At 37.3% G+C, this 12,270-nt stretch overlaps 1 protein-coding gene across 10 annotated transcripts in view; it reads left to right on the top strand.

The window, feature by feature from the left end:
* The window catches only part of CTNNA3 (catenin alpha 3), a 1,350,411-nt gene that overhangs the window by 652,796 nt on the left and 685,345 nt on the right, over positions 1–12,270 (top strand). The window lies entirely within an intron of this gene.

Below are 12,270 nucleotides of genomic sequence, written 5' to 3'. Positions count from 1 at the left end.
CAGCACAATCAGGACATGGAGTGGACCCTTAAGATATGATATCTAGCTTGCATATGTGTTCGTGGAGTCTTATACATCTGTGGAATCTGATCCGCAAAACGGTATCTGATCATGTACTAAATAGTTAACCTGAGCATAGGATGCAAATATACAAAAGTAAACGTAAAAGCTGGTTATTAGCTAGACTTTAGGAGGCAGGGAAAATAGAAGATTGGTTGTAAGCTTTTGAAATTTTGCTTGATATTCTCATCCTGGAAACTTGGGCAGTATCAAGAAGTTGAGTATGTCATTTAAATAACAGGAACACTGAGGGACAGTAACCCTGTTGTTGGTGTTGGTAAGGTGCCTGCCCAATAACTTTTTGGCCTGACAAGTAGGACCTTTTTCTTGACTGTAAAGGCGTATTTGCTGGGACAAAAGGCAGGATTTATGTGCTATCTTAGGTATTCAAAATGGGAAATGCCAAACTGGGGGGGGGGGGGCGTGTGTGTGTGTATGTGTTTGTGCATGTGCATACGTGTGTGTGTGCATGCATATGTGGTAAATATTTGAAACAGGGTGCGTAAAATCCTGCAGAGTTCATCTCAAGAAAACATGTGGAAGTCTTCTAAAAGATACTTCTTTCCCACTCAGGCTTTCACAGTGCAGAAAATTAGATATATCATGCACTTGAGAGTTTGTAGTATGGGGCACTGAAATTTATGTCAGTCATATATTGGACAATTACCTTGGCTCTCTAAGCAAAATAGCATAAAAGTGCTGGCACAAGAGTATGGGACCCTCTGCCTCAATACTGATTAGCTTACTGATGGTAGATAAGTCAGCTAACCTGTTAGAAACTTAGTTTCCTGATCTACAAAACAGAAATAATAATTATTGACTTGTTTGCCTCACTAAATTGCAGATGTAATAATGTATATAAAGGTACTTTGTCAACTATTAAACATGCTAGAAATGCAAGATTTTATCTTAAAAAAAGCTTCTATAAGGCTGTATCTATAGTCTGTGCAATTGTGTTGATTATAGAATTAAAAACAGGCTGGAAAAACGTTGATTGATAGAATTTTTAGGTAACTTCAGTGCCTACCAAACAACCACATGCAGCATGTCTTAATTCTTGCTTCGAGTCTCCAGGCAGGCTGGCTAGCTGCAGCTCTGCCTTCCCTATTCTGTGTCTTTTCTGTGACCTAAATGAAGACATAGGAGGCATGCTCTTCAGACTCAGAGGTGATTCAGACCTGGGAGGAGTAGCTAATATGGTGAGTGTAGATCCAAAATTCAAATTGATCTCAAAAGGCAGGAACAATGATCTGAAAGCACTAAGATAAAATATAACACAGATATAAATAAAGTTCTTTTAGAGTAAAAATAATCTATTGCGCAAATTCAGGATGCGGGTGATTTGCCTTGGAGGAAGTTGATATGAAACCATCTGGGGGTTTTAGATGATGTCTACAAGCTCGAATAGAATGTGATGCATTTGCTTTGGAAAAAAAGTACTGAATAGAAAAATATGGGTGTTCACTAGAGTGATCTGGTGTTCAGAAATCTAACCTCCAAATTAAGTGATTAGGGTTCTGGACCTCGCTGTATTAATATCTCACAATGTGACCTTGCTCAGGTCACTTAATGTCCCTTGGGTTCAGTTTCTTTAATCTATAAAATGAAAATTTGAACTAAATTACTTCTGAGATTGCTTCCAGCTCTAAAAACCTGTGATTCTGAATTGGGTCATATAAAGTATCTTTTTTTTTTTTTTTGGAGTTTTTTGAGACTTGATATATCTATAGCTAGTCAAAAAATTTTTTTCAATTACAGAGAAATAACTGAAACTTTAAAATTAGAATATAGATGAATATATCTTTTTTTCTCAGTGATTATGACTGTTAATTTTGTTAGCTCAGCCAATGGCTTTCTCAAAAATAGTGTATTTTTCAATTTATTTTGCTTAAGTAATGTGCCTTAAGAACTTTTCTAGAACCTCAGATTTTTCTGTGACTTTCAGGTACAAATCCCAGCAGGGTCCAGCTGGCTCACTTTCCTTCCAAGACAGATAAATTGAGCTGTATGTGCTTTTATGGTGTGTGGTCTTAGATGTCTAGCATGAGACTTTCAAAATTAAGGTCCTGTCTACAGCTTATAGACATATACAGGGTCTCAGACCTCTCTTTGTAGGAATAACAGTTTATCATCAAAACTACGGAGTCATTTTTGCTGCCAAAAAATGAGTTTTCTTCTCCCTAACTTATAGAAGTATTCTTTCTTTAACGGAAGCTTTAATTGAGCAGTGAATGACTTAGTAGTTTGCTGTCCCTCTGAGTTTGGGAATATGCTGCATTTTTCAGGAGGAATGGCTGCATGCTAGGCACGTTGTTCAATGATTTAATGCCCCTGGTAACTTTCATTCATTTCATTTTGTTATTTGTTTGATGTAGGGTTTGTGCTGTGTGTCATACAATTGAGTTTCTTGTGTGATTTTCTCTGTATTTGCCTTATCCTCATTAATTTTTGAAACCTTAAACTGTCTTAGTTAATTAAGTGAATGGGAGTTAATCAGAATCTCTTTTCTAATCATACCAGACAAAAGAGAATTCATTGTATTAAGGGTATTGCGTTAGAGAAAGTAGCAAGCATGCTTCCTTCTCTTTGTTCCTCTGTTTTCTCTCCCCTTCCTCTCTCCTCTGCCCTCATCTATCCCACCCACCCCCTTTCCCTCATTTTCTTTTCCCTTTTATTTATTCTGTCTATAAGTATTTACTGAATCACGACTGTGTGTTAGGATGGCTGAGGATTTATTCACCAGTAAGGTATCTGCCACCATGGTGCTTACAGTCTAGGAGATGAATTGTTTAAGTAAACAATTAAAATGCAGAGTGTTAGAGCAGCCAGCTCAATAACGAAGGCTGGAAAGGACATCCCTGAATAGATTTCAAACCAGAGAGTTGAAGGTGGATTTTTTTAGTTAGCTGAATGAAGAAGTTGAGCTTGGATTGGATACAGGACATGTTCTAGGCAGAGGGAAACCATTTAGTAAAATTGTAAAATGAGAAAAAGTATAGCACAATTAAGAAACAGAAAAGTCAGTATGGCTAAAGGTTCATGCACAAGGGGAGATTGGCCATAAATACGAGGGGCAAGTTCATAAAAGGCGTTATGGGTTATGACCCAAACAGTAATAGGGAATCAGTGGAGGGTTGGGGAAAGAAAATAATATGATGAGTTTTCCATTTTTAGAAGATGACTTTTCCTGTAGGCTGGGAACTGACTTGGAAGGGCATGAGTTTGACTGTTGAATAATTGTTGTAGTCTGGGTGAGAGATGATGATGGTGCAGCATTGGACTTGGAGGTGGTGGATACTGGAGTATATGTTTCATCTGAACAAAGCTTTGAAGTCTTTATTTCATCTTCAGGTGATTGTCTTTAAAGCAGTTGTTAAAAAAAAACAAATAAAAATATTTTTCCCCCTTCTTTCTGACTGTTCCTAATTTGAGGACGTAAGTCACTGTGAGAGGTTTAGGTGTTCAGAGTAAATTTCTAGATGCTGTGTTGATTTAAGTAGAAGAAGAAGCACCAGAATAAGAGTCAGAGCTCTGAATTTAAGCCCTAGCTTTGCCAGTAATGAGCTCTTTGACTCTTTAACGATGGGTAAATAACTTAACCCCTCTAGGCACCCCTTTCAATTCTAATCTTCCATGATTCTGTGTAGCTTGTGTAAAAAAACTCTAGTGAGGAAAAGCCTCCAGGTGTTTATTTGCATTTTGAACATCTTCATACAGTTTTAATCCCTATTGGTATGCATATTGAAATTCTAGATTCAACTGGTGAGAAGCCTGGCTAACAGTATCAGAAATCTGAACCTATAATATGGTAAATCTGTAACTAAAAATCAAGCTGTCTTTTTATTTTACACCTTTGCTTATACACATTAGAGGAGATTTTGAGGTCTGAAAGATGAACCAAAGAAACTTAACTTTTGAGAGTAGAAATCTGTAGTAATGAAAAATTGAGCCAAAGTGTGTAGTTGTTCCCCAACATGAGTCCACTGGCTAATGCCCATTTGGCCACATAAAAATTCGCTGTGGGAACTTGTTAAAATTATAGAGACTAAATCTTAGAAGTTCTCATCACAAGAAAAAAAAAAAAAAAAAACTTTGCATGGTGATGCATGGAAACAAGGCTTATTGTGGTGACCATTTCGCAGTGTATACAAATATCAAATCTTCATGTTGTACACCTTAAAACTAATGTGATGTTATATGTCAATTATACTTCAATGAAATAAATATTTAAAAAGATTTTTCAAATCCCTGGTCTCCACCTCACAGCTTCTGATCTAGTAGGTGGAGGTCTAAAACAGTTAGAAATGGGTGCTATGCTCCAAATCAGTGTTTTTGAGCACAATCCATGCAATCACATGAGTCTTGCAAAATGTTTCTTGGAAAAGTATCTGGATTAAAATACATTTGAGAAACACTGTGTACTATAATGTCTTTTGTAGATTAATGTGTTAGCATGTTAGAGGTTCTGGGATATCCTAAATAAAAGAATTAGTTTAACTTTCTTTATTCCTATGTTTCTCTACTTCAGCTGGTTGCTCAACTATGAGTATATCTGTTAACAGCCCCTAGAACTGATATTCTGTGATAGAAATTTACAAGATGTGAGAGAGTCATTTTTTTATAGTCATTGAAATGTGCTCATCCATGGAGTGGTCTAAGAATATTAAACCTTTTTGTTTAAACAAAGGCACATATTTGTGAAATTGCTAAGGGAATAGGAATAAATATTTTGCATGCAGAATAGGCTAATTGCATCATCAAAAAGCTACCTGACATCAGTACTATCCTGTGGGTTGTACATATGACATTACATGATTCAGAAGATTGAATCTAGGTGAGCAGCACCTCCACAGAGTTATGCAGTGTGCAACCTGCCTAACCTTCTGTGGCCACTCTGACAAGGATGACAGCAAATCTGTGACTTTGCTTTCACTGGCATCAGAAATCAACCCTGTGAATGATGTTGCACAGATTATGATTCTGTGAATAGCAGGCCCCTAAAATTCCATCTAGATAGGACTGTGCACAATAGTTGAGTCTCAATAAAATAATGAAGCTGTTTCTATAAGCCATGGACCAATATTTACACATTTTAAAATGAATATATCTTCTTTGCTGTCCTGAGAAGAAGCTGAGATTCATCATCAGACCTGTTACTGGCCACAGTGTAGTTCCTTATCATTTCATAACAATTCATTGATCACCATGCAGCAGGTGACACACTTGGTACTAGGGACACAAAGGAAAAAAGACATGGTTTGTGCTTTCCAAAAAGGAGAGCTTAAGTGAAACAGGCATCTACACAGATGGCTATAGAACATTGTGGTAATGGTTACAACAGAGGTAGGTGCAAGGGACAGTTGAAGCCTAAAACGTAAAGTACCTAATTTGGCCTGCAGGAATCAGAAAATCAGATGAAACTGCTTTGGTTCAGTTTGGTTTCTGATTTTCTTCTGAAACACTATGCTGATGCTGCTATTCAATTACCAAGAGAAAGCTTAGATTTTGCTGCCTTGCATGTGCTCATATGCTTTTCCAAAATAAATTGTGTTTATGTAATAATTTTTACCTTTTCTCCTCACTCATCATTTCCATCCTGATATTACTTTGAATTATACCCCCCACAATAGTCTTAGTTTTAGCTGAGTATTCACATTTCTGGTACAAGCTAATAGAATTTTTCATTTGCTTTTGGTTTGCAGATGTTGAACACATGGCTCTTAAGCACAACATTATTCTTAGAAGGACGACAGTCTTCAAACATTTTGATTAGTACCTCAATTTTATCCACTTCTCCATGTTGAAGTGAGCTTGTGTTTTATATCTTCTCAGCTTCGTCTCCTACATAAAGCTCTAGTTTTCAGAAAGGCAATTTTGTCTCTAGTTTTATATCTACCAAACTACTGTGAGGCTTTCAGAAAGGTTTGATAGCTTTTAGTGCCAGAAAAGGAATACTTAATTTTTCACACAGCTCACAGAAGTATACCTGCATCGAGAATAGACACATACTGTCCATTTGCAATATCTTGCATTTGTATAGCATTTTATAGTTTTTAAGTTATTTTACCTGCATTATTTCATTTAACTCTCAGTTACCATTTGAGATATGAGGAAACTGGAGCTTAGTGAAGTTTACTGAGTTACTCCAGATGACACAGCTTAGTCAGTGGCAGAACCAGGAGTCAGAGGTCTTCAGCCTCCAATTATGAATCTCTTTCCACTATATTGCATAGCAGGATAAACTTGCTATGTGTTCAAGTAGAAAAGAAAGACCAAAATGAAGAAGTAGAATTTTGTTTGGCAATGGAAATGCAAAAATTTTAAGCATCATTTGTGATCATTTGGGTGGATGAGATTGTACAGAGCATGAGAGAAAGTGAATTAATAACCACACTAGGTTGAATATGGTAGGAGAGTTTGGTAAAGCAGAACAAGAAGGTGGAACTGATTTAGTCTTTAATGAAGTAGCGTTGCATCCAACAGGACAGGTTAGAAAAAGAGTGAAAAAAAAAAAGCAAAGGCTCATAAGTCAGCAGTAGAGAAGACACAGGGCTCCTGAATGGGGAATGGACCTAGACAGGAAGCTGGTCAAAGAGACTGAGCCCCAGTGCGGAGACTGTAGCTCCCACATTCATTCCGATGTTAGACCCTCTTACATACCAGTTATCTAGAGCCAAAAATTGATGCCACATTTGCTGGACGTTGGGGAATCTGCCCTGAGGATATAGCCAGTTCTTGACAAATCCTAAGTGGTTTGGTGTAGTTCAGTAACATGAGTCATGTCAGTTTCCAGATAAGAGAGCATGAGGGGTAGGAGTAGTCTCTGGAAAGTGGTTGAAAAGTTTAGGGTAAGTTTCTTGCGGCTACTGTGAAGGATAAGGAACCATATGAAGATGTGAGTCTGTGGCACATAATTGGCATTATGCCATAAACCCACAGCAATTATCTGATACGCTAATTTTTTTAAAAGTTCAATCATTTTGAAGGTTACCAGGATACACTAGTACTAAAAGACGTTTTACTTTCTCAGTCCTTAACAGATCAATGAGGTAAAATATGTGCTTCAAATTATTTAATAATAGAGGACACTCAGACCTTTTTTCAAGGGTTATAGAATGTTTTCAAAAATTAGAATTTTTGAGGTTTATTTTTGTTCTAAAACTCAGAAAATAATGCAAATCATATTATCTTGCTATAGTTGTATAAAACCCTAATTAAATAAATTAGAAACCAAAAAAATTAATCAGACATTTTAAACAGCTCTATCACTCTATAACTGACTTACAATAAATTACACATATAAAGGTGTACACTTTGATAAGATTGATATATGTCTACATTCATAAACCATCACAATAATAAAAATAAGGAACATATTGATCATTCTTCAGATTTTCTGTGTGTCCTTTTGTCACTCCTCCTATCCACCCCTCTCTGTCCCTAAAAACTTCTTCTAAATGACTTTTGGATGAAAAGGGAAACTAAATGCATACAACTTAAGGCTGATTATTCTAAAGCCGTTATATAAACACATATTCTATACACATGTTGAACTGACAAGATAGAGATCAGAGAAGGAAGAGTTTAGGAAAAGACAGGTGTTTTTAGAACCAGTTCTTTAGGCCAGGGGATCTTGAATTTATCCCTAAACAGGAGGAATCAGGAGAACATTTCAGCTTTGGGGCAAGAGGCCTACAAAGCCAAGTCAGGAGTGAAGGCTGCACAATCCTGAGAGAATGAGAAGACTTCTTTGACTCAAACAGATGTGGTATGCTGGTGATCTAGAGTTTGGTGAGCTTGTGGAGGCTCTTGAAAATGAAGCTGAGGTTAGATAATGAGGAACCACCAAAGACTTTTTTAATGCACTTTATTTATTCATTCAAAAACATATTTATTGAATGCTCACTGTATGTCAGGCACTATATAAGAGCTAATAAATATGCTTTTAATATGTGGCCATTTGGAAGGGCACTGTTGTGTGCGTGTGTTATGTCTTTGTATGAGATTTGTTTTTTTAAAATAAGCTTTATTTTAGAAAATTTTAGATTTATAGAAAAGTTGTAAGAATATTACAGATTCTCATATATCTTTCATCCATTTTCTTCCATTGTTAACATCTTACATAATTACGGTGCATTTGTCAAAGCTAAGAAACTGGTATTAGTCTGTTACTATTAACTAAACTCCAGATGTAAATTGTATTTGCTTAGTTTTTATCTAGTGCCCTTTTCCTGTCCCAGGATCCCGTATTGGGTCTTAGGATCTTTAGATTGTGATGATTTCTCAGATTTTCCTTTTTGATGACCCTGACAATTTTGAGGATTACTGGTAATTTTGTATTATTTCCTTAATTTGGGCTTCTCTGATGCTCCCCTCATATTTGCTTTTTTTCCTTTCTTTATTGAAAGACAGTCAGTTTACAATGTTGTGTCAACTTCTGGTGCCAGCATAATGTTTTAGCCCTACATATACATACATATACTTATTTTCATATTCTTTTTCATTATAGGTTATTACAAGATATTGAATATAGTTCCTTGTGCTATAGAGTAGAAACTTGTTTATCTATTTTATATTTAGTAGTTAGTATCTGCACATCTCAAACTCCCAATTTATCTGCTTTTGAAATAACAAATGGAATTCCCATCCACAAATGGAAAGTTTAATTCAGTTAACTTTCTGCTTGGATTTTGCTATCTTTAATCCTTTTTTGAACAGTAAACCCCGTATTATCCTCAAATCATTTTCAAGGTCTCTTATTGCCTTACATATTCATCTTAGGTGTCACATTTATTGTTTCAGTTGACCAGGGTTTCCTGGAAAGAAGAATATGTAGTCAAACCAGTAAGGATTTGAATGACAGATTCCAAGAAATCCTTCAAGACCTTAAGACCTTTGATGGTCAGTTCAGTCACCTCTGCGGTTCAGTAACAGAGGCCAAACCCTTAGCTGTGTTCTGATCTGTGACTCAAATTATCGTATGATTTTCATTGAACTTTGAGCAAGCTGTTAGTTTGCCTTGTCACAGATTGTGCAACAGGGATAACAGTACACAGAGATCGCCACACGGGCCACTGAGCCATTTTCTTACATAGTCCCAAACCTTCCCAGGAGTTGAAACACCCAACGTTGAATAAGGAGATCCTGAATAAGAACCCTGTACTGTTTCTTTAGCACAACATTCCTTAACTATTAAGAAATCGACTTGGGCCCACTCCCCAGAATAAACAGGGGCCTGGCATATCCACAGAGTTCTTTCTTCTGGGACTAAAGAAGGAATAGTCACATTTCTTCCTACCTGCCCACTGTATAAATTTGAATTCATTCTGACTTCTGAGACCCTTGGAGACAATGTGATGACTTTTCAACTTTTTATTCCTGGATGAGTATATGCTCTAAACCTGCACTTCTCAGGTTTAATTCTGACCCCTCTGATTATTAGCAGTGTGATGTTATGTGTGTCACTTAGCCTCTCTAAGCATTAGTGTTTTGATCTATAAAGTTCAGGTAATAATGTCTCCTCCCTCAATCTGATTTAGACTCAATTGAGATAAAGTGCCCAGCACAGTGTCTGGCACAAAAAAACAGCCCAAATAAACATTAGCTGTCCTTCTTATTACTGTTACTCCTAGTATCTAGCAGGATAAAGTAATTTTTAAAACTGATGCATCAGTCATGATTTCGTTGAGAGCAGATGGTGTTTTGACCACGCTCACTGCTGCGGTGTCCTTCTCAGACATCTGATGGCCAGTGTCCCACTCCTCCAATTTCCTCCACTGCAACTCTCCATTCCACCTTCTTGCAGAAGAAGAATGCCTGCTTCCATGGTTTTAAGGAAGAAATGACATTTTAAAAAATGTTTTTAAAAATTCACATAAAACATCTATTTGAGTTACGAAATTAATTATAGAAGGCTTTCACATACAGGATTTTGCCTTGGTGGGCCTATGGAGTTGAAGAGGAAGTAGAAGTTTTCAGAATATCAGGTTCTTCTTTTTTTTTTTTCTTCAAACAGCTGGAGTTAACTTCTACCATGGGTATTCTCTCGGAATCACTGTTCAGTTCTCACCACCAGCAAGGGGTGTGGAAAAGTTGTTGGTAAATGGATTTTTCTGACCCCAAGATAGAATTCTGTGTTTCCTGGAGGGCCTGAGAGACTGGTCTGGGGCTGTGCCAGAGCTGCTGCAGCCCCCCTGCCAGGACCCACAAATTGGAGCCTCTTAGGGAGTGGTCATTTCACTTGTCTTCTCAGTACTCCCTGCCACGAGCCTTTCTTGTTCTGTTACGGCCTCAATTGAAGAACTCAGCTTTCTTTATGCTGGCCTGAGGATCAGATGCTTCAGAGCAGCAGGAAGAGGATAACCCCATACCTCCAGGAATGCGAAGGTTTCTTACCTGCTGATTGAATCAACAGGGCCCGCCCCGCACAGCCAAGGCAGCAGCTCCTTTCCTGCAGGCCTTGCTGACGGAAGGGTAGTTCAAGTGTCCTCATCCATAAGCATTTATATTTCTCTTTTTCCCCTGTATCTTCATAAGAAGTGAAAGGAGTCAAGTTCTTTAATGGGACCTGTGCCTTATGATTAAAAATAGTGAATGTTAATAATCCAATATTGAAAACATTTCGTTAGTCTTCAGGACCTGTCACTGGAGCCTCATCTAACATGGTTGCAAAAGAAGAATTCTAGGACACGGAAGGAGTATAATGGTGTGTTTTAAGAACCCTTAGTATATGCAGGGGAAGGAGTCTGTTTTTACTGATTGCATTGGTAAACCTTGAAAAGCAATGGGTTCCCAAAGGAGAGTCCTGCATGAGCATTCAGAAGATCAGGAAAAGCAGATGATTAGAACTCTTGGGTCAGCTCTGTGGGTCGGCAGTGCCTCCCTAGGACACTGTGATGAGGATCCTGAAGGTCCATCCTGACTATAGAAGGAATGCCATGCTGGTTTAAAAATGCCTGCCCTGGGTGTGGGGCGGTGAAATGACAATTCGTATTTTGAATGTTTCTCATTCCTAGGCTTAGTATTTGTACTGGACCGAAGCATGACCACTGTAATTATTTATACTCCAGAGTGGGAAAAATTTAAACTTTATGCTTCATAAAATATACAGGACAAAGGTGAGTTATAGAGACAATATTCCACTCATTTCTTCTTTCAACATTTAGCAACTGCTGCATGCTAGATGCTTGATCTAGAGCTGTGTAGGTTCTTGTGTCTGCCCTGAGGAGCTTCTGTTGACTAGAGGAGATAGTGTGAAAACTATTGCAGAAACATTAAATACATTGTAATAAATGCAATAGTAAATGCATTACTAGATTGAGGGTTCACCTAACAGAGGAAGCAATTATTACTACTTAAGTTCAAAAGGAATGTCTTCAGAGGGTGACAAGTGTGGTGTCCTTTCAGTCTCTAAAAATAACAGTAAACACTTTGGAATCATTTTTTCTTCTAATTCAAAGCAACCATATGGAAAACAGCTAGTGCCTTTCCATAAGTAGTAAAGCTCTATGATTAAAGATGCTGTTGGTTTTCTGTTATTACAAATTGATATCTCTCTGAATTTTCGGTTGTGGTGAACTCCTGAGTACTTTACTTCCTTATTTTTTTTTCCCTTACCACTTTTTCCAAACCAGTTCTTATTAAATTTCACTGCTTTGTTTTGTATTGACCTTTGTTGTCCAAACTCTTGTACTCACTCTGATGTTTATAGTTGGAATATGCCGATAAAGATACAGGACCTGATGGCAAAGCATTATACATTTGGGAATAATTTGACATGCTGTACCTTGTATGGACTTCTGGGTTTTCAAAATGGTTAACCTGTCATATTTATATTTCCCTTTGAATTAAAATGCCAAGCACCCCTACTCATAGTTTTTTCAAGTATGTCATAATAACAAAATCTGTAGATTTGCTGCTTCTAAGTCCAGGAACCCATGTGTACAGGTAGACCCAGCTGTGTGTTTATAATTGTGTGCAGGCACACGTGTACTCAAATTTAATTTAGCTTCAGGTGTATCTCTAATTAAGTAATTCTCTCTGAGCAATCATCTATGCTGTTAATGTTCAAAAATACTTTGTAGTGGATGAAAATAGACTAGTAAGTTCATCACAGTCAAACTGAGACAGTAAATGAATGCTTTGTAAGAGAGACACACCACTTTTGTATATGCCACAGGGAGTCTTGGCCCAATATTTGGACTTTTATTT

The sequence above is a fragment of the Camelus bactrianus genome, chromosome 11 (genome assembly GCF_048773025.1).
Source record: "Camelus bactrianus isolate YW-2024 breed Bactrian camel chromosome 11, ASM4877302v1, whole genome shotgun sequence".
In the NCBI taxonomy this organism is placed as follows: domain Eukaryota; kingdom Metazoa; phylum Chordata; class Mammalia; order Artiodactyla; family Camelidae; genus Camelus; species Camelus bactrianus.
The sequence above is the reverse complement of the archived record's forward strand: the minus strand, read 5'-3'. Positions and strand labels throughout refer to the sequence as shown.